The following is a 27,610-nucleotide window of genomic DNA, read 5'->3' as shown; positions in this document are numbered from 1 at the left end:
AGTGTAGATGTGCTGCCAGTGGTGTCAATGGGTGTGTTCCCGTGTTTGTGTAGATGTGCTATCAGTAGAGTGAATCTGTGCACTCCTGTGTTAGTGCAGATGTTCTATCAGTGGAGTGAATGTTCCTGTGTTACTGTAGATGTGCTGTAAGTAGGATGAACAGGTGTATTCCTATGTTAGTGGAGCTATGCTATCAATAGACTGAAAGGATGCATTCCTTTGTTAATGTAGACGTTCTAACAATTGGTATGAATGGGTGTGTTCCTGTGCGAGTCGAGTTGTGCTGTCAGTAGGGTGAATGGGTGCGCTCCTGTGTTAGTGTAGATGCGCTGTCAGTAGGGTGAGTGGGTGTGTTCCTGCGTTATTGTATATGTTCTGTCAGTAGGTTGAATAGGTGCGTTCCAGTGTTAGTGTAGATGTGCTGTCAGTGGTGTGAATGGGTGCGCTCCTGTGTTAGTGCAGATGCGCTGTCAGTAGGGTGAGTGGGTGTGTTCCTGCGTTATTGTATATGTCCCGTCAGTAGGTTGAATAGGTGCGTTCCAGTGTTAGTGTAGATGTGCTGTCAGTGGTGTGAATGGGTGCGCTCCTGTGTTAGTGTAGATGCGCTGTCAGTAGGGTGAGTGGGTGTGTTCCTGCGTTATTGTATATGTTCTGTCAGTAGGTTGAATAGGTGCGTTCCAGTGTTAGTGTAGATGTGCTGTCAGTGGTGTGAATGGGTGCGCTCCTGTGTTAGTGCAGATGCGCTGTCAGTAGGGTGAGTGGGTGTGTTACTGCGTTATTGTATATGTCCCGTCAGTAGGTTGAATAGGTGCGTTCCTGTGTTAGTGTAGATGTGCTGTCAGTGGTGTGAATGGGTGCGCTCCTGTGTTAGTGCAGATGCGCTGTCAGTAGGGTGAGTGGGTGTGTTCCTGCGTTATTGTATATGTCCCGTCAGTAGGTTGAATAGGTGCGTTCCAGTGTTAGTGTAGATGTGCTGTCAGTGGTGTGAATGGGTGCGCTCCTGTGTTAGTGCAGATGCGCTGTCAGTAGGGTGAGTGGGTGTGTTCCTGCGTTATTGTATATGTTCTGTCAGTAGGTTGAATAGGTGCGTTCCTGTGTTAGTGTAGATGTGCTGCCAGTGGTGTGAATGGGTGTGGTCCTGTGCTAGTGGAGTTGGCTGTTAGTAGGGTGAATGGGGGCACACTTGTGTTAGTGTAGATGTGTTGTCAGTAGGGTGAGTGGGTGGGTTCCTGTGTTATTGTATATGTGCTGTCAGTAGGTAGAATTGGTGCGTTCCTGTGTTAGTGCAGATGTGCTAACAGTAGGGTGAATGGATGTGTTCCTATGTTAGTGCAGATGTGCTGTAAGTAGGGTGAACGGGTGTGCTCTCTCTTCTCAGAATGTGTAACTGCAGTGAGTTGTGGGCCCATATTCCTGGTATTTGATGGGTGATACCACACTGCTGTACACAGTTCCTTGTGCATCTTTAAGTTTGGCCGGTGTGCCCCTGAAGCAGGTATGTAAGACAGCTGGTGGTGGAGAATGCTGTTGGGTGCTGTTTTAGTCAACGAGTGGCATGCTTGGGGTGTGGTGCACATCTTTCAGGAGTTCTGTCGTAGGGTGTTCAGTTGTGAGCTTGGGCTAGGTGTGCCCTCCTGGAGGATGCTCGTATAAGCGCAGTGATTCTGAAGTATACGGTAGATGTGTCGTGTCGAAGACAAGAGTGGTGATTCGGTTGCGAGTGGCCAATATCTGGAGTCCTAATGTTCTGGACCTCGCTGTCCCGTTTCTGATCCGACTTGGATTGGATGCCTGTAATTATGTTGGCCTGAGCCACTCTTGTCCCACTTCAACAAAAAACAAGAGCAACTCATATGTCCCTGTGAACTGGGTATAGCGAGTCGGCTTAAACACAATTGTTCACAAGGAACGCATTTACGCAAAGAATTATGGTTTTAAGCAAGTTTTAACTGTCTTGATTTAAGCACAGGAAGCTATTGATACAGTCAATGGGCCCGATTCACAGAACTAACTTAAGACAAAATCCTAAACTTACTACCATTTCGGTATTCACAGAAGTTAGGACTCCTAACTTTAGGACTCCTAAATGCCTTCTGTGAATACCGAAAGTCTTAAAATTAGGATTTTTCTCAGTTTGGGAGTAGTAAAGTTAGGAGTCCTAACTTTACTACTACTAAACTGAGAAAAATCAAAATTTTAAGACTTTCGGTATTCACAGAAGGTATTTAGGAGTCCTAAAGTTAGGAGTCCTAACTTTGCTACTCCTAAACTGAGAAAAATCCTAATTTTAAGACTTTCGGTATTCACAGAAGGCATTTAGGAGTTCTAAAGTTAGGACTCCTAACTTCTGTGAATACCGAAATGAGTAAATGCCTTCTGTGAATACCAAAATGAGTAAGTGTCTTCTGTGAATACCAAAATGGTAGTAAGTTTAGGATTTTGTCTTAAGTTAGTTCTGTGAATCGGGCCCATAATGTTCAACATTTAGGGGCCGATTCCGATCCGGGTCGGAAGGGCTCCGAACGCGATCCGGCCGGAAAAACTATGAGCCGTACACGTGTTCCGGCCGACTCGTACAGCTGCATGAGCGAGCAAGTACGATGTGAGCTACGTGAGATTCACCGACCGAGTCATTTCCGGGTCCGAACCGTTCCGTACGTCTCGGTCGGAAGCTAACCGTAGCATGCAATGGATGTGATTTACAACCGAGCCAGTACGATGTACGCGTCGGACAGCCTGTGCGAGCAGGAGTGTCCAGCTCACAAAAGCTCCCGGAGTCGGACTTCGGGGGTCTGCGTCAGACCCCCTAACACCCGCCGCCCTACGACTCAGACACAGGGGGAGACCTATGGGTCTCCCCAACACAGGTATGTACGATGCGGATGGCACCGATGCGTACCCACTGTAGGGGGCGCACTTGTTCGAGACGTACCCATTCAGGCAATGGGAGCGCATGTACGTGTCGGACAACTGGCTCCCATTGACTTCTATGGGAGTCCGACCGAACCGAGTCCGACAGTATACATGCGCATCGTACTCGCTCGGACTGTAGGGGTCCTGCTCGGTCGGAAAACACTCCGGATCCGACTCGGTCAGAGTGCTTTCCGACCCGGATCGGAATCGGCCCCTTAGTTACCTCTTTGATTTTCTATTAATTTATGACTTCACATATGACTGGGGAAAAAAAAGATCTGATACAACACTCACTTCAGCCGAAGCGAGCGCTCTTTATTTGCAACCAAGACCGATGAAAATTAGAAAAAAATAATGAAATGTACAAAATAAACTTTGCTGTGTATTGACACTATTTACATATACATTAGGAAAAGGATTGCGACTCATGTGACCCCAGTGGAGTGACCATACCCAACAGGTGAGTAAAGCTAAAGTGACAGTTTAAAAAAAAAAAAGGAAATGGTTATTGGAATTGAAAGGATGTCCATTAGGATTTCAGAATGAATCATGTGTTCTAGAGAATATTCTAGTGTTCTGGACCATCCTTTGTAATTGCCGACGACGTTTCGATCCTCTATCATTAATGGGGTCTCTTCAGGACGGAGATTCTGGGTACTGGAAGAGTGGGGTTGGAATTAGTGTTTTTGCACTAAGGTTGCAATAAGGTGAGCTGTAATTTAAGAAGGGTGATATAAGCTTACCCAAGGCACTAGAGTTATGCCGTCGGCGCAATAATGTAAAGTCATTCAACGTCAAGGTATAATTGGGAAACGGCCACTACAACGCGGCCATTACCACGCATAACAGTAACCATGCATGCATTACAACGCATGCGTGGTTACCACGATTGCCTTTACCACGCATACTTTTACTACGAGATACATAGTAAAGGCATGTGTGCTATAGGTAATATTAAAAAAGGGGGGTTGGGGGAATCCCCCCCCCAAAAAACCCCAAACCTGATCCCATCGATGTGGAGGCAATCGGCGTTGTACCATCGTTAGAGGAAACGGAAAGACACTTCCGCTTCCTCTTTACGACGTGTGACGCAGATCGGAAGAGCTTCCAGAGGAGAGGACGAAGTGAGGTAAGGGGGAATTTATTTAAGGGAATTAATGAGGGGGACGTGCAGCGAAGAGATAAATTTAAGGGTTTGTGGGTGGGGGAAACGCACAGGGAAACATTTTTAAAGTTGAAGGGAGGGGAATTTATTAGAAGAAAAATGGGCGGGGGTCGCACAGGGGTATTATTAAAAAAAAAAAAAAAACATTTACCACGAAAATGCCTTTACCGATATGCGTGGTAAATGCATTTTCGTGGTAAATGTTATTCGTGGTAACGCATTTGCGTTGTAACGCATGCGTAGTAAAGGCATGCATTGCAACGGAATGCGTTGTAATGACATACAACCGGTATAATTAGTGGGTGCAGTCTAAGGTGGACTTCCAAGACTGTCCTAGATGGGAGTTCCTGCAACAGTCAGAGAGTTCCTTAGTGTTACTGCCTGCACAGAAAGGGGACTTCCATCAATGCAAGTCTTCTTGAAAGGCCAGACTCAGCGGGGAAGTGAGTTCAGGGCGTATTTTGAATGTTTCCCTGAAGTTGCACTTCGATAAAAGATGGTCCATTGCCATGGAGGGCCCTGTGTGGGAAGCAGAGTGCTTAGAAGGAGGAGCGTTTGGCCAGAGGTAGCCACTGTAGGCCTTGGCGGAACTGTGTGAGGAGGTGTCATAGGCGTAGCGTAGAAAGTGCCTGGCTGTTGCATTCTGACGGGGACATATTTACAAGTCCCTAGCACCACCGGAGCGTCACTCTTATTTACGCTTCACTGCCGCTGTGTGATGGCTCATATTTACAAGGTCACCGAAAGCCACTTTGTATGGCTTATACTGCCTGGTAAATATGGCCCTCTTTCACACAGTCCTCTGCATCAGAGGGGCGTGTCATGGGTGTTGCTATGGGTGTTCCTACGCAGCACCCATGGCTTTTTGACACTGCCCCAGATTTACAAGGATTTGTAAATCTGAGGCAGCGCCAGAAACTACCGCCTTTCCAGGGGAGGCGTCAAAGTGGTGCAACGAGGAGAAATACTTATTTTTCACCTGGTTTTTTGCTCTCTCTGCGTAAGCTGCATTTTGCAGCACACATAGAAAAAGCAAAACACTGTTCATTATTTTTTTCTGCAGGAAGGTCTTTTTTCCCACCACAAACACAATCATCCCTGAAAAGTGGGCACCCTTGCACCATGATGCAAGGGTGCCTTCGAAGGAGCACGGCTCCTGTTTGTGTGCAGAGGAGGGCACAGAGGTGAGTCATATTCTTGCAAATATGGTGCATCCCTGCATTTTTTTAAATGACGCGCATCGGTGCAGCAAAATTGCTTGTGCTACCCCGTTGTGCCATTTCATTGTAAATATGCCCCAGGGTTTGTGAGTCCCAAACACAGTAAGCCCAGCACTGAGTGTGAACATGTACATCCCAGCAGTGCAGGCTTGGTGGGTGGGGGGTGCTTCTACTGAGCTCCGGTGGCTAATATTGAACAAAATAGGAACTATCAACCCTGTGCCATGCTGCGTTCTAGCGGATACGATGATGTCAGGGAGTGTATCCTTTTACCACATTGTCTCTCTTTTATCCTGAAATGTCAGTCACTGATAATATCAAAAGTGAAAGTTATCTGGGAGGAAATCCTAAGGCCTGGGAATGCCTCCTCATTTATCCTGGAAAGAGTAAGGGTCTTCGGGATCTGAGAAAGTGCCTGCTTGGAGGATTGAGGACAGAAGGATAACATGGGGCCCACTGATTTGTTCTTGTGCTTTCATGGCAGCCACATCGCAAGCCCTTCATCGCTCCCCCTTCCATGTATCGGCAGCCAGTCCGGCTAGGGTCTGAGCCATGACCGGACTAGGTCTCGTGTGATGCCTGCTCCTCTGCGTTTTCTCGTGTGATGCGTGCTCCTCTGCGTTTTGCAAAGACAATGGTTCTCTTCAGGAGAGGTTTTCAGCTTAAACCTCCTAGGAGCACAGTCTGTATTTGTATTTTTACGTTATTAGGAAATACTGCGGCCTTCTAATCAGGTGACATCGAGACAGAAGCGGGTCATGAAATTTTAAAAGTCTTATTTATTAACAAACTGCTATTCTTTAATACATATTTAAACATCAACTGACAGATTTACAAGCCCCTTGCGACACTTTTGCGCCACCGTGGTGTCACTTTTTGTGATGCAACGACAGCGTAAACAATGCACCACGTTGTGGCCCATTTACAACGTGACATATCTAAGGTGACGCGTCACGTTGTAAAGCCCTGCGTCACATTATACCTGCATCAGTTATAATGTATGCAGGGTGGGAGTTCCCACGCAGGATGGCCTCGTAAAAGTGATGCAGTGAAATCTACAAGATTTCACTGAGCCACTTCTAGGACGCCACTGCATCAAAACCTTACGCCTGCTTGAAACAGGCATAAGGGGTGACGCAGTGTAGTGGGAATAGGCCTCAACATGCATTGCTGGAGTTGCGTCATGCTTGCAACACGACTCCATCAATGCTTGACTTTTGCACCAACAGATGCGTCAGAATTTCTGACGCATCTGTCAATCCTTGCGCCATAGTGCGCCGTATTGTAAATAGGGTGCCAGGGTCAGATTGGTAACGCGGACACTCGGGAAATGGCCGGTAGACGAGTTCCAGCTGGGGGCTGCTTTTTTGGGCAGCCTGGAGGCGGTCTGTGCTGTTCGGATGCCGCCAGCGGACCAGTGGGTACCTGAGTGGACTTTCTAGAGGTAGATGTGCAGAGGTATCACTCCCTTTCTCTCGCTGTGCCGGCCCATTAATGTATGCTGATTGAGCGGGGGCAGGGAGCCTGAACAGAAGTGGTCTCACTTGCATTCCTGTGTGGCTCAGCAGTGTGAACTAATCTGTGCATTTTTTTTATCTAAGTGAAGTTAATTAAACATGCCCTCCACTCCGTTTCTTTTCATACAACTTCGTTGAAGCAGTGTTTTGCGGAAAGGCAATATCCAAATGTGGGCCACTTTTTTTGGTATGCCCTGGCCGATTTTTGATCCCAAATCCAACCCTGTAGGGTGCATCCATGGTGACACAAGGGTTTCTCAGGGTGGCGTAGCGAAAGTGACGCATCTCTACAGATGTGTCACTTTCTTGTAAATCTGCTGCCAAATTTTAAATCATTGATGTTGCATGTTTATGTTGTATTGCGGCTCCTGAAAACGCCCAGAGCATCACAGTTTAAACTGACTTTTATGAATATAATGCACTTTAATCTGTCAATTTTCTTGCAATGGTTTTAAGCAACTAAGGAACTATTCAATAAACTTAATCTTAAACTCTTAGGCTAAGTGTAATGATTGAGAAACTGTAACTAAGAATCACACAGTAAGTTTAATTTAAAATTATAAATCTGATTTCAGGTGCTCCAAAAACGATGCTGTGAAACGAACAGCGCCATCTGTGAAAAGGAGTGCGTTGGAGCTGTAGAAATGTATTCAACATTTTTATATATACATTCGTCTCAGGGGACTGATCAATATGTAAACTCTTGGCAAGACTCAAAATCAGAGAACAATATATACATCATGATGAATCATATCAGTTCACTAGTTCATTTGTCGATGTTTCGACCCAATAGGGAGTTATTTACCAGGGTCAACATCAGGGCAACAAAATCATGGAAGCCACCAGCCCGATAGGCAAAAATCACCCTATGGGGTAGAAGGGATCAGGACTTTTAAGAAGAGTTGCTAGAAAGGACAGCCCGGTGCCACCGCACCATCTGAGGATCAGTGTCAGGGGTGAAGGAAGTGACCCGATTAGGGCCACCCGGGTCACTTCCAACCACCTCATAGCCATCCAAACAAGTGAAGAGTGGGTCAGACAGTAGAGGATACAAACAATCATTTATTAGTAAAATACACTGCAGCGGAGTCCAATCTGACCAGCACCCGGAGATGGCTGTCGAGGGGACTGACTCTTCAACACTTGGTAATGCATATTCATTCTTAAGACAACCCCCCAACCACGCTCCCAATGGAAAGTTACTGCTTGAGCCGTACATGAACAAAGAAGGCACAGAAGGATGAGCTGTCACCTGCGTGATGGGTACATACTATCACTATCTCAAGGTTGCCTTGCGGAGCTCGGCTCCTCCTAACATGGGAGCAAGGCTACGAAGGAGGATAGGCACGCAGAGGCAGAATGGCCTATTCATTAGTGAGTCGGAATCCAACCTTGAACACGAGGGGGTAAAAATAGCTGAACAAACTCCTTTGCTGAGGCAAGAAATACAGATAAAGGGGCTTGAATCAGTCACCACCTAACATGGCCTACAGAATACAAAATGGAGCCGCAAATGCTAACTTAAACTCGTCTTACGAAGATAGCTTGGTGGGGAACATTTTAGGCTTAGCGGCTACTGCTAATCATAGCTAGGGTGGATCCCATAGTTTGATAGCTATTGACCAGAGGAGGACGTATACACCCCCTAGGCTCTTTTGAGCACCACCTCTTCACTCCCTCTTTGATTATTTCATTACTGCTAATCATAGCCTTCTAAATGCTAACATAAAATAAAGTAAAACAGGTCCATGTAAGTACATAAATCGCCAAATTCTAACAGGGATCAGCTTGAATTTGTGTGTCCTACAAGACGCTATGGACAGAAAAGATACCGGTTTGGAGCCTTCAAGACCATGAGAGGGTCTTGAGACATGAACCCCTAAAAGTCTGGTTTCCTTTGGCCTTGTCTATCCAGGTGGAGTTTGGGCCTTTCAGAGGCTCTGTAGTGTCTGCTCGGGTTGCAGCCTTGATGGCTCTTCCGCTTCCTTCCTTGCTCATGAGGTGTTTTGTTCAGCAGCAGCAGTATCCTGGCCTCTAAAATGGGGCTCAGCTCCGGCTCGTGTCACCAACTCCCATCCTTGCCCTTTGGCGCCATCTTACTCACTGGGCGGCATCTTACTCACTGGATGGCATCTTACTCACTGGGCGCCCTCTTACTCACTAGATTGCATCTTACTCACTGGGAGCCATCTTACTCACTGGGCGCCATCTTACTCACTGGACGTCTTACTCACTGGACGCCTTCTTACTCACTGGGTGCCATCTTACTTACTGGACGGCATCTTACTCACTGGACGCCTTCTTACTCACTGGGTGCCATCTTACTCACTGGGCACCATCTTACTCACTGGCCGTCTTACTAACTGGACGTCTTACTCACTGGGTGCCATCTTACTCACTGGACGGCATCTTACTTACTGGACGCCTTCTTACTCACTGGGTGCCATCTTACTCACTGGGCGCCATCTTACTCACTGGCCGTCTTACTAACTGGACGTCTTACTCACTGGGTGCCATCTTACTCACTGGACAGCATCTTACTCACTGGACGCCTTCTTACTCACTGGGTGCCATCTTACTCACTGGGCGCTTTCTTACTCACTGGCCGTCTTACTAACTGGACGTCTTACTCACTGGGTGCCATCTTACTCACTGGACGGCATCTTACTCACTGGACGCCTTCTTACTCACTGGGTGCCATCTTACTCTCTGGACGTCTTACTCACTGGGCGGCATCTCTGCTTCACACAAGTGTCTATATGGAGTACTGCTCCTTCTCTGATCACCCCCCTTTTGTGGAGTACACAGACATCGCACCTCTGGCTGGGTTGGTGCTACGCTGACTCCTATATGTTTTAAACCCTATGTACACCCTCCCCCCAAACTGGACCACCAATACATACCTCAACCTTTTGCAGCAGGCTGGTGGGTGAGACTCTCGGTGTTAACAGGAAATTCACCGTTTTGTTTAGAACAAACGTGATTCCGTTTTTGTTTCATTCAAAGTATGGCATTGCTGCATCTGCCAGCCCTGTGTGGATCTGTATATTTAACACTCACTGGGCAGACACTGGTTGCAGTGCACGCCACACTGCACACCGCAGTGTTCATGCATCCCCGGACTCTGGCTTGCCTCTCTCTTCTTCGGCTCTGATATTCAGACCCGCGCCCTGGAAGCGCCGCTCCGGGGTTGTTCCTGCTTCCAGCCCGTGTGCCCGCAGCTCGGGAGTCTGAATCGGGTAAAAGCACCGATATCAGGGACAGTACCAGCCCATTTAAAGCACTGTCGTGGAGGGTCACGTGAAGCGCCAGGAGGCGTGCAGCACGGGGTTTTAAGCGCTATATAAACGCTACAGTGTAGTTCACAACGTAGGACTGGCCCTCTTGAAAACACTGACATCCGGGACAGTACCAGTCCATTTAAAGCACTGATCAGGGTGCGCGGAGGGTCACGTGAAGCGCCAGGAGGCGTGCAGCACAGGGTTTTAAGCGCTATATATACGCTACAGTGTAGTTCACAACGTAGGACCGGCGCTCTTGAAAACACTGACATCCGGGACAGTACCAGCCCATTGATTTTAAAGCACTGATCAGGGTGCGCGGAGGGTCACGTGAAGCGCCAGGAGGCGTGCAGCACAGGGTTTTAAGCGCTATATAAACGCTACAGTGTAGTTCACAATGTAGGACCGGCCCTCTTGAAAACACTGACATTCGGGACAGTACCAGCCAATTTAAAGCACTGATTCAGGGTGCGCGCAGGGCCACGTGAAGCGCCAGGAGGCGTGCAGCTGAAATCACAAAATAAATTTTACCCCAAAATGACCTCTAACTCTGATAACACCATTTATTTTACTCCCCAAAATAGTCTTTGTATTTTATCAATACATTCCTTCATAATCACTTCCAAAATTAGACTAGTGAAGGAATGTCACACGTCCACAAGAAAGACAAGCACACGCTGCTGTTTTCCAAAAACCCAAACGGCGCCTCAGGGCTCCGTTCATGCAGCAGGTGCAGTTGCACCGGGGCTGAGGTTCGAGGTATTCAATAAACCTTGATTTCTTCCATAGTTAATCATTCCAACAGCAGAAATGGGGCCCACGCCCTTCACTGCACAAGGACCCGCGACACACTGGCGCCGTGCTGCGGCCAGGGCCGGACTGGGAACCAAAACCGGCCCTGGCAAAGTGTTCGCCCCCCCCTGCCACGTTGGGGGTGCGGCCGAGCTCTTTGCCAGGGCCGGTTTTCGGCCGATTTTGTTACAGGGCCGATTTTGCAGCTATGCTGCAAAAACGGCCCTGTAACAAAAGCGGCCCCCACCCTTGCGGCGCACCGGGGGATTGCCCGGTGCCCGCTACGGCCAGTCTGTCCCTGGCTGCGGCGGTGGTTGGATGCGCAGGTGAACTCCTTAAGAAGGGGGGTTTACGTTGTGCCAAGAGGCCTGGGTATGGGAACCCCCGGGCAGAGATACTCCACCCATGAGCAGGGTTGGATTGGGATTAAAAATCTGCCCGGGCACACGGAAAAAAGTGGCCCACATTTGCATATTGCCTTTTCGTAAAGCATTGCTTCAGCGAAGTGTTTCTTAAAAGAAGGGAGTGGGCCATGTTTTCTTAACTTTATGTAGATAAAAAAAATGCACGGATTAGTTCACAGTGGTGAATACACATGAATTCAAGTGAGACCGCTCCTGCTCAGGCCCCCTGCCCCCACTCAATATGCACACATTTAAAGGGCCGGCCCAGCGAGCGAACGGGAGTGACACCCCTGCCGTTGATAAAAGGGAGGTAATGGATGCCCATCTGCCTCCAAAAAGGCCACTCGGGCACCCACTGGGCCGCTGGCGTCATCCGAACACCACAGACACTGCCCAAATCTGCCCCAGACTGCCTGAATAAGTGGCCCGCAGCTGGAACTCCGATACCGGCCCCTCGGCCACTGGCGAGTGCCCGCTTTACCAATCTCACCCTGCAGACATGAGGACGAGCAAGCAGCAAGAGGGGGGCGTGTTTCTACACCTCTCTTCTGTTAACGTGCCTCGGGCTCAGAAAGGAGAGAGCTGCGTGCGGTGCCCAGGACCGCGGACTCTTCCTCCTTATTAGGAAGCGCTGGGAGTCCCGTGTCTGGGCGCTGCCAGGGCCCCGGCAGCCTGGCCACCCACAAATCAACTTTATTGAAGCAAGAAGCCGCGGTGGCCTTGGGTGGAACTGAATCGGAGTCCAACAGCGCTCCCCCGTGTCGAAGTTTAGGTACTGCAGCGCAATCCAACATTAACTGCTCCAAGCGAGGCGGTAACAAATGGGAGATGAGAGCGGGTGTGTACGTCCCGAGCACGTCACGCTCCCGCCACCAATGGTGATAAATATCCGAGTCTGTGTTTATTGCTGCACGTGCTCCAAATAACATGTCACTCTGGGCTGCATTTAAATCCACTGGCATGGCACAAATATATCATGTACTGAAACATCTCGCACACATAGTGTATCCTACACATCATTTACAAAAAAAATTGTGTAGATTTTCTATTAGTAATTACAACGGGGCAATCTTTTTGTAGGCGGGATTTAGGATCCAATATTTATGTCCGAATGTATTTTGGTACCATCATTGTTTCATCTGCTAACGGATTCTAGAATGACATCTGTGAGACATATAAGGGTTGTTTTCTCACATTATTGAAGTTGTACTGGGATAATAGCACTTCTGTCCTATAGTACATGAGTGAATGTACATTTATCAGTAAACTTGAACCAAATCACGGGTTAGATGGTCACACGTACCTTCATGGGCATGGTATATTTTATACCCCTGCTGCAAAGCAGCGCTGAACAAAAGAGGGGGTTCACATGAGGAGGAATTTGATGGAGCCCAGCTGGCGAGGGCGATGAAAGGTGGCGGCTTCCTGTGGTGTGTGAGGTGCAAGGCAGGAGGAAGGGCAGGAAGAGGACAGAATGATGAGCTATTGGATTGCCCAAGTGGTTATGGGCAGAGTGCAGGAGATGGTTCAACATCCGCGGTGCCAATGCTTGTTTGTACCTTAGCATCTGCTGTGTTGTTGTGGTGAAGTGTGGTCTGCAGTGTTGGCTCTTCAGCCCTGTCCTGCAGTGGAGGAAGGACAGTGCCTGGCAGACTTCAGAAGAGATGTTTGTACCCTCAGTGCACCGCAGGAGAAGGCCTGGTGCCCAGTGTTGTTGTACTGGCGCATTCTGCCGCCTGGGCATGGTGCTACGGGGAGTATTCCACAGCGCGCCGCAGCATTTGGTCTTAGAAGCCAGGTAGGATCGAATGCATTTGTTTGTGGGTTGTGGGTTTTAAAGTTGACATCCTTGGCAGAGTGGTATGTGGAGCGCTCCTTGGCAGAGTGGTATGTGGAGCTCTGTAGCGATCCTGCCAAATGTACCCAGGTCTTTCATGAGCAGCAGTGCAGCTCAGAGGAAGCTTTCAAGGGTGTGGACGGGAATCATTAAAGGTTTTGGTAAATTTACAGATTCGCTGCTGTGCGCAGCAGGTGTGGAGTTGTATTTTGAATGCATAAACCAAACCAAAAGCCACAGAGAGCTTGAGTAAAAGGCAAAGGAGCAGTCAGAGAGTGACTGGAGAGGAAGATGAGCTCTGAGAGCGGAAGTGGCTGTTACTTTGTCGTACTGTAGTGTTCCGTAAGAGGGTGTGTCTAAAGTTCTTTCCTGAATTGGAGCATTGGTTGAGGCAGTTCTGATGGATTGTGTGATCTTGCTTTAGACTCTAGCTGCATAGATGGAGCTCTCCTGTTGCCTTGGTTTCTTATTTGCTCATCTTCTCTGCCACTATGAAGATGTCTCGGCTGTGAGTCTCCCTGGAGCCACCAGCGGTGGTGAGGTTGTCTGCCAGGTAGACGGGGTGCCAGGTGGGATGGCTTTATAGATGATGCAGATGGTTTTAAAGATGTTGTGAGCTGGCAAGGGGAGCCAGTGGCGCTCCTTCAGGGTGGGGGCCCTTGATTTGGCCTACTGCAGTCTGTTGAAGGCCCTTGAGGGGGCAGTGTGGAGTCTGGAAGACCGTGGGTGCTGATGCAAGGGTACAAAGGCTTGAACAGCAGTTTTGAAGTTTCTATATGTGAGGAATCATCTCACTGTCTTCGGTAGAGCGAGCTGCCACCCGGCCGCTGTGGTTTTCTTTGCGATACTTCCTTGATGGTGAGTTTGGTTTGAAGGGTGAGTCTGAGAGACTTAGCTTTGGGTGAAGGTCAAAGTTCATGTCGTAGCACCAGGTTTGGTTAGTTGTTACTTGTTGTTCTTGGTGAATAGCAGGTGTTCGGCTTGGTGTGGCTGGGCTCCAGGTAGGGGGTGGATATCCAGGTGTGTGTGAGGTGGAGGCTGTTCTTGGTGAATAGCAGGTGTTCGGCTTGGTGTGGCTGGGCTCCAGGTAGGGGGTGGATATCCAGGTGTGTGTGAGGTGGAGGCTGTTCTTTGTGAATAGCAGGTGTTAGGCTTGGTGTGGCTGGGCTCCAGGTAGGGGGTGGATATCCAGGTGTGCGTGAGGTGGAGGCTGTTCTTTGTGAATAGCAGGTATTAGGCTTGGTGTGGCTGGGCTCCAGGTAGGGGGTGGAATCCAGGTGTGCCTGAGGTGGAGGCTGTTCTTTGTGAATAGCAGGTGTTCGGCTTGGTGTGGCTGGGCTCCAGGTAGGGGGTGGATATCCAGGTGTGCGTGAGGTGGAGGCTGTTCTTTGTGAATAGCAGGTGTTCGGCTTGGTGTGGCTGGGCTTCAGGAAGGGGGTGGATATCCAGGTGTGCGTGAGGTGGAGGCTGTTCTTGGTGAATAGCAGGTGTTAGGCTTGGTGTGGCTGGGCTCCAGGTAGGGGGTGGATATCCAGGTGTGCGTGAGGTGGAGGCTGTTCTTGGTGAATAGCAGGTGTTAGGCTTGGTGTGGCTGGGCTTCAGGTAGGGGGTGGATATCCAGGTGTGCGTGAGGTGGAGGCTGTTCTTGGTGAACAGCAGGTGTTAGGCTTGGTGTGGCTGGGGTCCAGGTAGGGGGTGGATATCCAGGTGTGCGTGAGGTGGAGGCTGTTCTTGGTGAACAGCAGGTGTTAGGCTTGGTGTGGCTGGGCTCCAGGTACGGGGTGGATATCCAGGTGTGTGTGAGGTGGAGGCTGTTCTTGGTGAACAGCAGGTGTTAGGCTTGGTGTGGCTGGGCTCCAGGTAGGGGGTGGATATCTAGGTGTGCGCGAGGTGGAGGCTGTTCTTTGTGAATAGCAGGTGTTCGGCTTGGTGTGGCTGGGCTTCAGGTAGGGGGTGGATATCGAGGTGTGCGCGAGGAGGAGGCTGTTCTTTGTGAATGGCAGGTGTTAGGCTTGGTGTGGCTGGGCTTCAGGTAGGGGGTGGATATCCAGGTGTGAGTGAGGTGGAGGCTGTTCTTTGTGAATAGCAGGTGTTAGGCTTGGTGTGGCTGGGCTCCAGGTAGGGGGTGGAATCCAGGTGTGCGTGAGGTGGAGGCTGTTCTTTGTGAATAGCAGGTGTTAGGCTTGGTGGGGCTGGGCTTCAGGTAGGGGGTGGATATCCAGGTGTGCGTGAGGTGGGGGCTGTTCTTTGTGAATAGCAGGTGTTAGGCTTGGTGTGGCTGGGCTCCAGGTAGGGGGTGGATATCCAGGTGTGTGTGAGGTGGAGGCTGTTCTTTGTGAATAGCAGGTGTTAGGCTTGGTGTGGCTGGGCTTCAGGTAGGGGGTGGATATCCAGGTGTGCGTGAGGTGGAGGCCGTTCTTTGTGAATAGCAGGTGTTAGGCTTGGTGTGGCTCGGCTTCAGGTAGGGGGTGGATATCCAGGTGTGCGTGAGGTGGAGTCCGTTCTTTGTGAATAGCAGGTGTTAGGCTTGGTGTGGCTGGGCTTCAGGTAGGGGGTGGATATCCAGGTGTGCGTGAGGTGGAGGCTGTTCTTTGTGAATAGCAGTTGTTAGGCTTGGTGTGGCTGGGCTTCAGGTAGGGGGTGGATATCCAGGTGTGCGTGAGGTGGAGGCCGTTCTTTGTGAATAGCAGGTGTTAGGCTTGGTGTGGCTCGGCTTCAGGTAGGGGGTGGATATCCAGGTGTGCGTGAGGTGGAGGCTGTTCTTTGTGAATAGCAGGTGTTAGGCTTGGTGTGGCTGGACTTCAGGTAGGGGGTGGATATCCAGGTGTGCGTGAGGTGGAGGCTGTTCTTTGTGAATAGCAGGTGTTAGGCTTGGTGTGGCTGGGCTTCAGGTAGGGGGTGGAATCCAGGTGTGTGTGAGGTGGAGGCTGTTCTTGGTGAATGGCAGGTGTTAGGCTTGGTGTGGCTGGGCTTCAGGAAGGGGGTGGATATCCAGGTGTGCGTGAGGTGGAGGCTGTTCTTGGTGAATAGCAGGTGTTAGGCTTGGTGTGGCTGGGCTCCAGGTATCCCTCATTGCTCAATCCTCACCCTTCTATCTTCATCCCTCATTCCTCACCCCGCACTCCTCATCCTTACGTCTTCATCCCTCATTTCTCACTCTGTATTCCTCACTTTGTATCCTTATGTCTTCATCCAGCATCACTCACTCCTTTTTCCTCACTCTAATCCCTCATTGTTCACTCCTTCTTCCTCACTCCTTCTGTGCAGTGGACTCTGTTCTGTGCATCTCTTCGGATCTGATCGATGCATGTGTTCTGCGGATGCATCGGGCCGGTTCTGCAAAGTGCATTTGGGTTTGTAAGTGTGGCATATTCTGTGTGTGCAGTGGTCCTGTTATGTTCAGTGAGCTCTCTTCTGTGTATACGGTGAGCACCGTTGTGTGCAGTGGCCCTGTTATGTACAGTGAACTCACTTCTGTGTATACAGTGAGCACCTTTCTGTGCAGTGGTCCTGTTATGTTCAGTGAGCTCTCTTCTGTGTATACGGTGAGCACCGTTGTGTGCAGTGGCCCTGTTATGTACAGTGAACTCACTTCTGTGTATACAGTGAGCACCTTTCTGTGCAGTGGTCCTGTTATGTTCAGTGAGCTCTCTTCTGTGTATACGGTGAGCACCGTTGTGTGCAGTGGCCCTGTTATGTACAGTGAACTCACTTCTGTGTATACGGTGAGCACCGTTGTGTGCAGTGGCCCTGTTATGTACAGTGAACTCACTTCTGTGTATACGGTGAGCACCGTTGTGTGCAGTGGCCCTGTTATGTGCAGTGAGCTCTCTTCTGCGCATACAGTGAGCACCGTTGTGTGCAGTGGCCCTGTTATGTACAGTGAGGTCTCTTCTGTGTATACGGTGAGCACCGTTGTGTGCAGTGGCCCTGTTATGTACAGTGATCTCTCTTCTGCGCATACAGTGAGCACCTTTCGGTGCAGTGGCCCTGTTATGTACAGTGAGGTCTCTTCTGTGTATACGGTGAGCACCGTTGTGTGCAGTGGCCCTGTTATGTTCAGTGAGCTCTCTTCTGCGTATACGGTGAGCACCGTTGTGTGCAGTGGACCTGTTATGTGCAGTGAGCTCTCTTCTGCGTATACGGTGAGCACCGTTGTGTGCAGTGGACCTGTTATGTGCAGTGAGCTCTCTACTGCGTATACGGTGAGCACCGTTGTGTGCAGTGGCCCTGTTATGTGCAGTGAGCTCTCTTCTGCGCATACAGTGAGCACCTTTCTGTGCAGTGGCCCTGTTATGTTCAGTGAGCTCTCTTCTGCGTATACGGTGAGCACCATTGTGTGCAGTGGCCCTGTTATGTACAGTGAGCTCTCTTCTGTGTATACGGTGAGCACCGTTGTGTGCAGTGGCCCTGTTATGTTCAGTGAGCTCTCTTCTGCGCATACAGTGAGCACCTTTCGGTGCAGTGGCCCTATTACGTGCAGTGAGCTCTCTTCTGCGCATACAGTGAGCACCTTTCTGTGCAGTGGTCCTGTTACGTGCAGTGAGCTCTCTTCTGCGCATACAGTGAGCACCTTTCTGTGCAGTGGCCCTGTTATGTTCAGTGAGCTCTCTTCTGTGTATACGGTGAGCACCGTTGTGTGCAGTGGACCTGTTATGTGCAGTGAGCTCTCTTCTGCGCATACAGTGAGCACCGTTGTGTGCAGTGGCCCTGTTATGTACAGTGAGGTCTCTTCTGTGTATACGGTGAGCACCGTTGTGTGCAGTGGCCCTGTTATGTACAGTGATCTCTCTTCTGCGCATACAGTGAGCACCTTTCGGTGCAGTGGCCCTGTTATGTACAGTGAGGTCTCTTCTGTGTATACGGTGAGCACCGTTGTGTGCAGTGGCCCTGTTATGTTCAGTGAGCTCTCTTCTGCGTATACGGTGAGCACCGTTGTGTGCAGTGGACCTGTTATATGCAGTGAGCTCTCTTCTGCGTATACGGTGAGCACCGTTGTGTGCAGTGGACCTGTTATGTGCAGTGAGCTCTCTTCTGCGTATACGGTGAGCACCGTTGTGTGCAGTGGCCCTGTTATGTGCAGTGAGCTCTCTTCTGCGCATACAGTGAGCACCTTTCTGTGCAGTGGCCCTGTTATGTTCAGTGAGCTCTCTTCTGCGTATACGGTGAGCACCGTTGTGTGCAGTGGCCCTGTTATGTACAGTGAGCTCTCTTCTGTGTATACGGTGAGCACCGTTGTGTGCAGTGGCCCTGTTATGTTCAGTGAGCTCTCTTCTGCGCATACAGTGAGCACCTTTCGATGCAGTGGCCCTGTTACGTGCAGTGAGCTCTCTTCTGCGCATACAGTGAGCACCTTTCTGTGCAGTGGTCCTGTTACGTGCAGTGAGCTCTCTTCTGCGCATACAGTGAGCACCTTTCTGTGCAGTGGCCCTGTTATGTTCAGTGAGCTCTCTTCTGTGTATACGGTGAGCACCGTTGTGTGCAGTGGCCCTGTTATGTGCAGTGAGCTCTCTTCTGTGTATACGGTGAGCACCGTTGTGTGCAATGGCCCTGTTATGTGCAGTGAGCTCTCTTCTGTGTATACGGTGAGCACCGTTGTGTGCAGTAGCCCTTTTATGTACAGTGAGCTCACTTCTGTGTGTACGGTGAGCACCGTTGTGTGCAGTGGCCCTGTTATGTGCAGTGAGCTCTCTTCTGAGCATACAGTGAGCACCGTTGTGTGCAGTGGCCCTGTTATGTACAGTGAGGTCTCTTCTGTGTATACGGTGAGCACCGATGTGTGCAGTGGCCCTGTTATGTACAGTGATCTCTCTTCTGCGCATACAGTGAGCACCTTTCTGTGCAGTGACCCTGTTATGTACAGTGAGGTCTCTTCTGTGTATACGGTGAGCACCGTTGTGTGCAGTGGCCCTGTTATGTTCAGTGAGCTCTCTTCTGCGTATACGGTGAGCACCGTTGTGTGCAGTGGACCTGTTATGTGCAGTGAGCTCTCTTCTGCGTATACGGTGAGCACCGTTGTGTGCAGTGGCCCTGTTATGTGCAGTGAGCTCTCTTCTGCGCATACAGTGAGCACCTTTCTGTGCAGTGGCCCTGTTATGTTCAGTGAGCTCTCTTCTGCGTATACGGTGAGCACCGTTGTGTGCAGTGGCCCTGTTATGTACAGTGAGCTCTCTTCTGTGTATACGGTGAGCACCTTTCTGTGCAGTGGCCCTGTTATGTTCAGTGAGCTCTCTTCTGTGTATACGGTGAGGACCGTTGTGTGCAGTGGCCCTGTGACGTGCAGTGAGCTCTCTTCTGTGCATACAGTGAGCACCGTTGTGTGCAGTGGCCCTGTTATGTACAGTGAGCTCTCTTCTGTGTATACGGTGAGCACTTTTCTGTGCAGTGGCCCATGTTATGTGCATTGAGCTCTCTTCTGTGTATACGGTGAGCACCGTTGTGTGCAGTGGCCCTGTCATGTTCAGTGAGCTCTCTTCTGTGTATATGGTGAGGACCGTTGTGTGCAGTGGCCCTGTTATGTACAGTGAGCTCTCTTCTGTGTATACGGTGAGCATCTTTCTGTGCAGTGGCCCATGTTATGTGCATTGAGCTCTCTTCTGTGTATACGGTGAGCACCGTTGCGTGCAGTGGGTCCTGTTCTAATCAGCGTTGTGTGCATGCGGCTTGGCCTGGTCTGTGCATGCAGTGAGCTCAGGTCTGCCTCTGTAAGAGTTGTTTTCTGCCGTGCATGCTCTGTGCATGCTGTGCGACCTCTTCTGCAGGTACAGTGGACCGTGTTCTGTGCAGTAGGCTTTGTTCCACGCAGTGTGCTCTGTTCTCAGCAGTGAGTTGTTCTCTACGTGCAGTGGGCAGTGTTCTGTGCAGTGATTTCTATTCTGAGCAGTAGGTTCTGCTCTGTAGATGCAGTGTGACCTCTTCTGTGCGTGCTGTGGGCTGGGTCCTGTGCAGTGAGCTCTCTTCTGTGTATACAAGTGAGCACCGTTCTGTTCAGCGGGCTCGGTTCTGTGCAGCACGTTCTGTTCTGTGCAGCGGGCTCTGCTCTGTGCACGCGTCTCTGTTCTGTGCAGCACGTTCTGTTCTGTGCAGCGGCTCTGTTCTGTCTGTGCAGCACATTCTGTTCTGTGCAGCGGCTCTGTTCTGTGCAGCGGGCTCTGCTCTGTGCACGCGTCTCTGTTCTGTGCAGCACGTTCTGTTCTGTGCAGCGGCTCTGTTCTGTCTGTGCAGCACGTCCTGTCCTGTGCATACATCAGCCAGCTCCGCGGATCCGCTCGGTAGCGCCTGCATTCCGTGCGGGGTCTGCTGCTGCTATTTCCTAACTTCCCTCCTCTGTCCTTCACCTCTCATCTCACACATGGCCCCCTTCTGGAGGAGTTGCCTAGCAACAGCAGCCTGCCGGAGGACGAGCCTCTTCTGAGCATCTATTCTTCAAACAAGAACGGGCCCGTGTGTGCAGGAGGAGGGGGATGTGTGGGGCGAGGTATGGAGTGATGCTTCTGCCAAGACGTGTGCGTGTGTGTGTGGGGGGGGGGGGGGGGGGGGAGTGGGCCACCGGATAAAGGTTACCGATGGAAACAGCCCCCACATGCTCGAACAGCCCACAAACAGCTATCTGCAGCAAGAGAATGTGAAGTCAAAAACTATAGTAACAACTCTCTCTCTCTCTCAATATATTATATGTATATATATGTGTATATATATATATATATATTCACTGAAAAAACCATAGGTTTCACACACGTTATAGTTAGGAATTAGCATTTAAAAAACCTTGCAAATTCACTGAAAAAACCATAGGTTTCACACATGTTATAGTTAGCGGAAATTTTACTGATAAAAAACCAATGAAATTCCCCCGTTATAGTTAGTGCAGGCAACTATAACTCACGCGACCGCAATCCTCTGCTGATGCTAATACTGTATTTAGACACTTATTTGCCCATGTCTTCTTCCATACATTTTTAGCTATACATATATTACAAATATTTTTTTTTCATAAAGACACATATGTCATCAGCAGAAGATTGCGGTCGCGTGAGTTATAGTTGCCTGCACTAACTATAACGGGGGAATTTCATTGGTTTTTTATCAGTAAAATTTCCGCTAACTATAACATGTGTGAAACCTATGGTTTTTTCAGTGAATTTGCAAGGTTTTTTAAATGCTAATTCCTAACTATAACGTGTGTGAAACCTATGGTTTTTTCAGTGAATTTGTACGGTTTTTTAAATGCTAAGTTACTTTACGCCATTCGTGGCGTGCGCGCCCACTTAACGCAGTTCGTTCCGTGCGCGCACGGTGCGCTGCGCGCACAGTGAGCACGCGGTGCGCTTCGCGCACCGCGCGCCCACTTTACGCAGTTAGTGCCGTGCACGCACGGTGGGCACGCGGTGCGATGACAAAGCAAGAAAGCACGTCAACAAATCTGTTTCTGCTTTCCTCCGTGACTATGGTATGGGTGCCATTTACCACAACAACTTGCGTTATGACATGCAAGACATTTATAGAGGAGATGGTGTGCACTTCAATGATGAAGGGAACAGAGTCTTCCTCTTGAACCTTAGACTCTGCATCGGTACTTACTTGTAGGTACCACTAAAAAATCATTTCATAAACACAACAGCTCTTTTTAGAGCCCCCTAATATCTAAACACTTAAATCTGATTTTCATTTTTTTTTTTTTTCTACCGTACGCTTACCGTAAGCTTACCGTACGCGTACCCCGTGATTTTTTTTAAAATCAATAAATGTTTTTTTTGTACTTTTCTGTCCTTCTTTGACCCCCTTACAAATGTTAGGGGGTCTGGCTCTTTTTAGAGCCCCCTAATATCTAAACACTTAAATCTGATTTTCATTTTTTTTGTTTTTTTTTTTCTACCGTACGCTTACCGTAAGCTTACCGTACGCGTACCCCGTGATTTTTTTAAAAATCAATAAATGTTTTTTTTGTACTTTTCTGTCCTTCTTTGACCCCCTTACAAATGTTAGGGGGTCTGTAACTCTCCTCATTGCCCCCTTTCCTTGTTTTCACTCTTTTTTTTCAGAGTGAAATACACAAAATGGCGGCCGCCGCTTCCTGGTTTCGGCCGATTCGAATGTTTACTAAGATCTAAGAGCCAATCAGAATCGCGCTCGCGCACGCCACCGTACGCTTACCGTAAGCGTACGGTAAGCGTACCGTAAGCGGGCTCAGATATATATATTGATTTAAAGGCTATTTTCTCAGAATCTACTGAACAGATTTACACCAAACCTACAAAAGGCACTTCCTTGACCTAGGGACTACCTCTCTGCCAAATTTTGAGTAATTCTGTTCAGCCGTTCGGGCTGTAGCTCGTTCTAAAGGTCCTATGGAAAAATGCATGGGAAAAACGCGTTTTGGGACCCCCCTTTTATCTCAGCCCCCGCTTGACGGATCCCCCCGAGACTTTCAGGGTAGGAGCGGAGCGTAGCGCCCCACCTATTTTGAGAAATTCGCGAGGATTCGTCGACCGGCGCCAAAGTTATTCAAAATAGAATGTTGAGGTTTTCCTATGGAAACGTGGTCCTAACTATAACTACCTACTGGCGACCGCCAGTAGGTAATATATATATATATATATATATATATATATATATATATATATATATATATATATATATATATATATATATATATATATATATATATATATATATAATTTTTTTTTTTGTATTTCTTTTGATTTTCGTTTTTTGCTTTTTTTGTTTCCCCACTGAAAAAAACAAAGGTTACAGGGTCACACTGAAGACATCGTCAAATGAGTATAAGTATTTTCTAAGAGTTTATGATTGTTAAACATATATACTAAGCTACTATAAAAGTTAAATTAGTATACTAGGTGCACTACTAACGAGTGATATTACTTCTAACATATATTATGTAAGTGGCTCTCTGTATCCGTGTGTGAATGGTTGCCTGAGTGGCTGTATGGGTGTGTGAGTGGGCATATAATTGGCTAAATGGATGTTAGTGGGTATGTTTCAGTGTGTGTATAGGTAAGTGAGTGGGCATGAGTGGCTGTTTTGGAGAGTGAATGTCTGTGTGAGTTGCTGTAAGTGTTAGTGAGTGTGTGTGTGTGTGACTGGTTGTATGGATGTCTGAATGGGTATGTAAGTGGTTCTGTGGGTGTGTGAGTGGTTGTATGGGTGAGTAAGTGTCTGTGTGAGTGGCTGTCTTGAAGAGTGAGTGGGTGTGTTAGTGGCTGTATGGGTGAGTTAGTGACTGTGTGAGTGCCTACATAGGTGTGTGAGTGGCTGTGTGGGTGACTAAGTGGCTTTATGGCTGAGGGAGTGGGTGTGTGACTGGCTGTATTGGTGAGTGAGCTGCTGTTTCAGTGTGCGCATAGGTAAGTTAGTGGGTGTGAGTGGTTGTTTTGGAGAGTGAATGTCTGTGTGAGCTGATGTAAGTGTGAGTGAGTGGGGGTGAGTGTGAGTGGTTGTATGGATGTGTGAATGCGTATGTAAGTGGTTCTGTGGGTGTGTGAGTTGGTGTGTGAGTGGTTGTATGGGTGAGTGAGTGGTTGAGTCAGTGGCTGTATGGGTAAGTGGGTGTGTGAGTAGCTGTATTGACGACTTAGTGGCAGTGTTAATGGCTCTCTGGGTGAGTGTGTGGGTGTGCAAGTACCTGTATGGGCAAGTGAGTGGCTTGGTGAGTAGGTGTGTGAGTGGCTGTAAGGGTATATGGGTAGGTGTATGTGTCTGTATGTCTGTATGACTGGATGCATGAGTGATAGTATTGATGAGTGAGAAGGTGTGTTAGTTGGTGTGTGAGTGGCACTATGAGTCAGTGGTTGTATGATTGGCTCTATGGTTGAGTGCTTGGTTGTGTGAGTTCTAGTATGGGTCTGTGAATGGGTATGTGAGCAGTTGTGTGAGTGGGAGTGGGTGTATGAGGTTCTATGGGGGTATGAGAGGGTATGCAAGTGGTTCTGTGAATGGTGTAATCAGTGAAGTCATTTGAGAAGTTACTAGTGATATCATTAGTGATGTCACTGACCATGTCATGAGCAAAGTAATATGTGGGGTCGTAAGCAGTGCATTGCAGGAGGGTAAGTTATAGTTAGCTCAGGTAACTATAACTACTGAATATCACTGGTTTTGTAACAGTGAAATCGGAGCCTAACTATAACGTCCCTGTCACCTTTGTTTTTTTAGCGAATTTCTAAGATTTATTTTATTTTTCCCTAACTATAACATCACTGTAACCTTTGTTTTTTTCCAGTGAATTTCAATGGTTTGAATTCTATTTCCAAACTAATAAAGTCCCTGTAATCTTTGTTTATTTAAGTGAATTTCTAATTTGACCTAATTTCTATTTACATTTTATTTCACAACTGTAACCTGTTACCTTAGAGAGTGGGTGTGTGAGTGAGTGCATCAGTGTCTTAGTGGGTGTGTCAGTGAATGTGTGGATGTCTCCATGGGTGTGTGAGTGAGTGAGTGAGTGGGTGTCTCAATGGGTGTGTGAGTGTCTGAATGGGTCTGTGAGTGAGTGTGTGAGTTTCTTAGTGGGTCTGTGAGTGAATGCATGAGTCTCTAAGTGGGTATTTAAGTGGGTGCATAAGCCTGAGTGAGTCTGTGAATAGGAACATGAGAGTATGAGAGGGTCTGTGAGTGGGTTCGTGAGTATCTAAGTGGGTCTGTGAGTGGGTGCATAAATGTCTGAGTAGGTCTATGAGTGGGTGCATGAGTCACTGTGTCTGTTCATGAGAGGGTGTATGTGTCTCATTGAGACTGTGAGTGGGTGTGTAAGTGTCTCAGTGGGTTTGTCAGTGAGTGCATAAGTCTTTGAGTGGGTCTTTGAGTGTAAGTGTGAGTCTCTCAGCGGGTCTGTGAGTGGGTGTGTGAGCGGATCTGGTAATGGCTGCATAAGTCTCTCACTGGGTGTGTGAGTGGGTGCATGATTGTCTGAGTCGGTCTCGGTAGGAAAGTGCCCCTTTTTGCATGGTTACCACCCACTGTTTGCCTGACACTCCATGCACTTTGACTTGAAGTGCCATTGGTCCCTGCCAATTAGGTTCTCAGGGCTTGTGTTCTTTCCCAAAAACTGTATCTTTTTATCCACAATTGGCACATGCTTGGCCATAGGTAAGCCCCTTGTGAATGGTATCAATTGTACCAAGGGCACTGTGACCAGGGAAGGCCACTTAGGGCTGCAGCACCTATTGTGCCACCCTTAGAGACCCTGCACCTTAACACCCACACACTGCCATTGCAGGCTGCGTGTTTTGGTGTAGAGAAAAGTGAAGAGTTGACATGGCACCCATCCCTGAGTGCCATGCCTGCAACCCCCTGTGGGTGGCCTAGGTAAATCACCCCTTTAGCAGGGTATACTAGACCACAGGTGAGGGTACAGTCGCAAGAGCACTGTGCCCTGACAGTGTCTAAGTCCATTCTTAGACATTGTAAGTGCAGTAAAGCTATGTGGACAAGTGTGGCTCAATGGTTAGAGTGGCAGACCCTGATGCAGAGATCTGGCCCGGGACCAGGTTTCAATTCCTGCCTCGGCGGGTCTTGGGCTCAATTTCCTCGGACCTGATATTTCTCGCCTCGGTGCCTACTCTAATCATGGGTCCCACTCTGCAACTCTGGGCAATATCTTGCTTAATCTCCACAATGGCCCCAACAGCGCTGGGGATGCCTGGCTTCACCTTGGGGGTGCCCAGGAGTGGACATTTCACAGGGAAAGCCAGGAAGGGTTCCACAGTCAGAGGCGCAACTAGAGCCAAATTTCAGGGGGGCTAAGGAAAAATTTCGGGGGGGGGGGGCTGAATCTTTTAAGCCATAGGCAGAGTGGAGCTGCAGGGGCTCTTAGAAGGGGTGAAACAACAGCAAGGCCTCATTAACATGAAAATGGTCTTTTAAAGACCTGTGAAGTGCTCGGGTGCGGCTGTGCGTGCGCCGGGAAGCTGTCTCATCCCGGGCTGCCACATACGACGGGGGGGGGGGGGGGCTGAAGCCCTGTGAGTCTAATGGGTGTTGCGCGCCTGTCCACAGTGGTATGAGTACAGCACCAGGACGCACCGTCGCTGGGACAGCAGTGTGCTATACATGTACAAAATTTCATTTCATTTAGAGTATATGGTCTGGGAGTTGGTCATTACACACTCCACAGCTCCATAATGGCTTTACTGAAACCTGAAGTTTGGTAGCAAACTTCTCAGCACATTAAACCCACGCTGATGCCACTATGGGATTTAATGTAAAATGCACTCAGGGGCATCTTGGAGATGCCCCCTAAAAAATGACCAGCCCGGGTGTGGTTCCTGAATGGCTACCTGCCATTTGCCACCACCATATAGGTTTCTGGACCCCTGGGTAGACGGCCTCCGCTCTCTGTAACCAGAAACAAAGCCCATCCTGGGCAGAGGTGTCATGCCTCCTTCCCCAGGATGGACTGGGTCGGGTCCAGGAAGGGGAAATTTTGAAGGCCTGCCACCTTTGTTAGTTGACCCTGGCTTTTGCTTTCCCAGCAACTGGCTCCCACCAGTTCTGACCCCCACTTTGGCATGAGAATCCGTGGGAAAACCAAATTAGGAAGAGAGGTGTTTCCACCTTTGTCAACCCCACCTCTCAGGTGAAGGACACATCTCAGTCCCCTCCATCTTGAAGATGAGGGGACTTATCTAATCAGAGAGAGGCTCATGTCCCCTCCCACTGGAGTGTGGCAGAGTAGGAGGTGTTCTCACCCCAAGGAAGGGACCCATTGGTCCCAACCTGCACACCCCTGTAACACCCCTAAATGTAGTATTCAGGGGAGACCCTGAACCTTGCCTCCTCTGACTCAAGATGAAGAAAGAAGAAGGATGGAAAAGCTGTGGTGAACAAGGAAAAAGAGGACAGCAACTGCTTTAGACCCAGCCCTACCGGCCTGTCCCGACTGCAACCTGCAACCAGCAAAACCCCGGCATGTCCGCCAGCCAGCATCCATCCAGAACCAGGCGGATCTGCCCTGCCTTCACCAAAAAGACTCTGTACCCCGTGAGCACCAGATTTGCTCAACCAAAGACTCCAACAGACCAAGGATCCAGCCAGATCCGCAATTCTGCACCACTCTGCACCCTATGCCCACGGCCCAAGTTAGAGTGGCCCAACACTATGAGGAGGTCTCCCCAGAAATCCTGACCTGGCATCCAGTGACCCCTGATGGGCCTCGATATTCTACTCGATGCCTGCAGGCTCAACATGAGGGATCCCCCCGACTGTGACTGGAGCTGGTAAGAAAACGTGACGCCTAAAGACACCCCTACACCCGAAGCCCCATAGCCTTAGGAAGCCCAACCAACGGTGTCCAGACATCCCCCAACAGCCCAACTTACCTCTCTTGCTGGTGGTCACCTTCCGAAAATCTCCTTGCCCGAGCCTGCGCCTTTCTTCTGAACCAAAGATTTCCATTGGAATCCACAGGGCTCCCGACGTCTCCTTGGCACTCTGCATCCGGCTGCCCCGTGTCACTGGTGGTGC

The sequence above is a fragment of the Triturus cristatus genome, chromosome 1_2 (assembly GCF_964204655.1).
Source record: "Triturus cristatus chromosome 1_2, aTriCri1.1, whole genome shotgun sequence".
Taxonomy (NCBI): domain Eukaryota; kingdom Metazoa; phylum Chordata; class Amphibia; order Caudata; family Salamandridae; genus Triturus; species Triturus cristatus.
The sequence above is the reverse complement of the archived record's forward strand: the minus strand, read 5'-3'. Positions refer to the sequence as shown.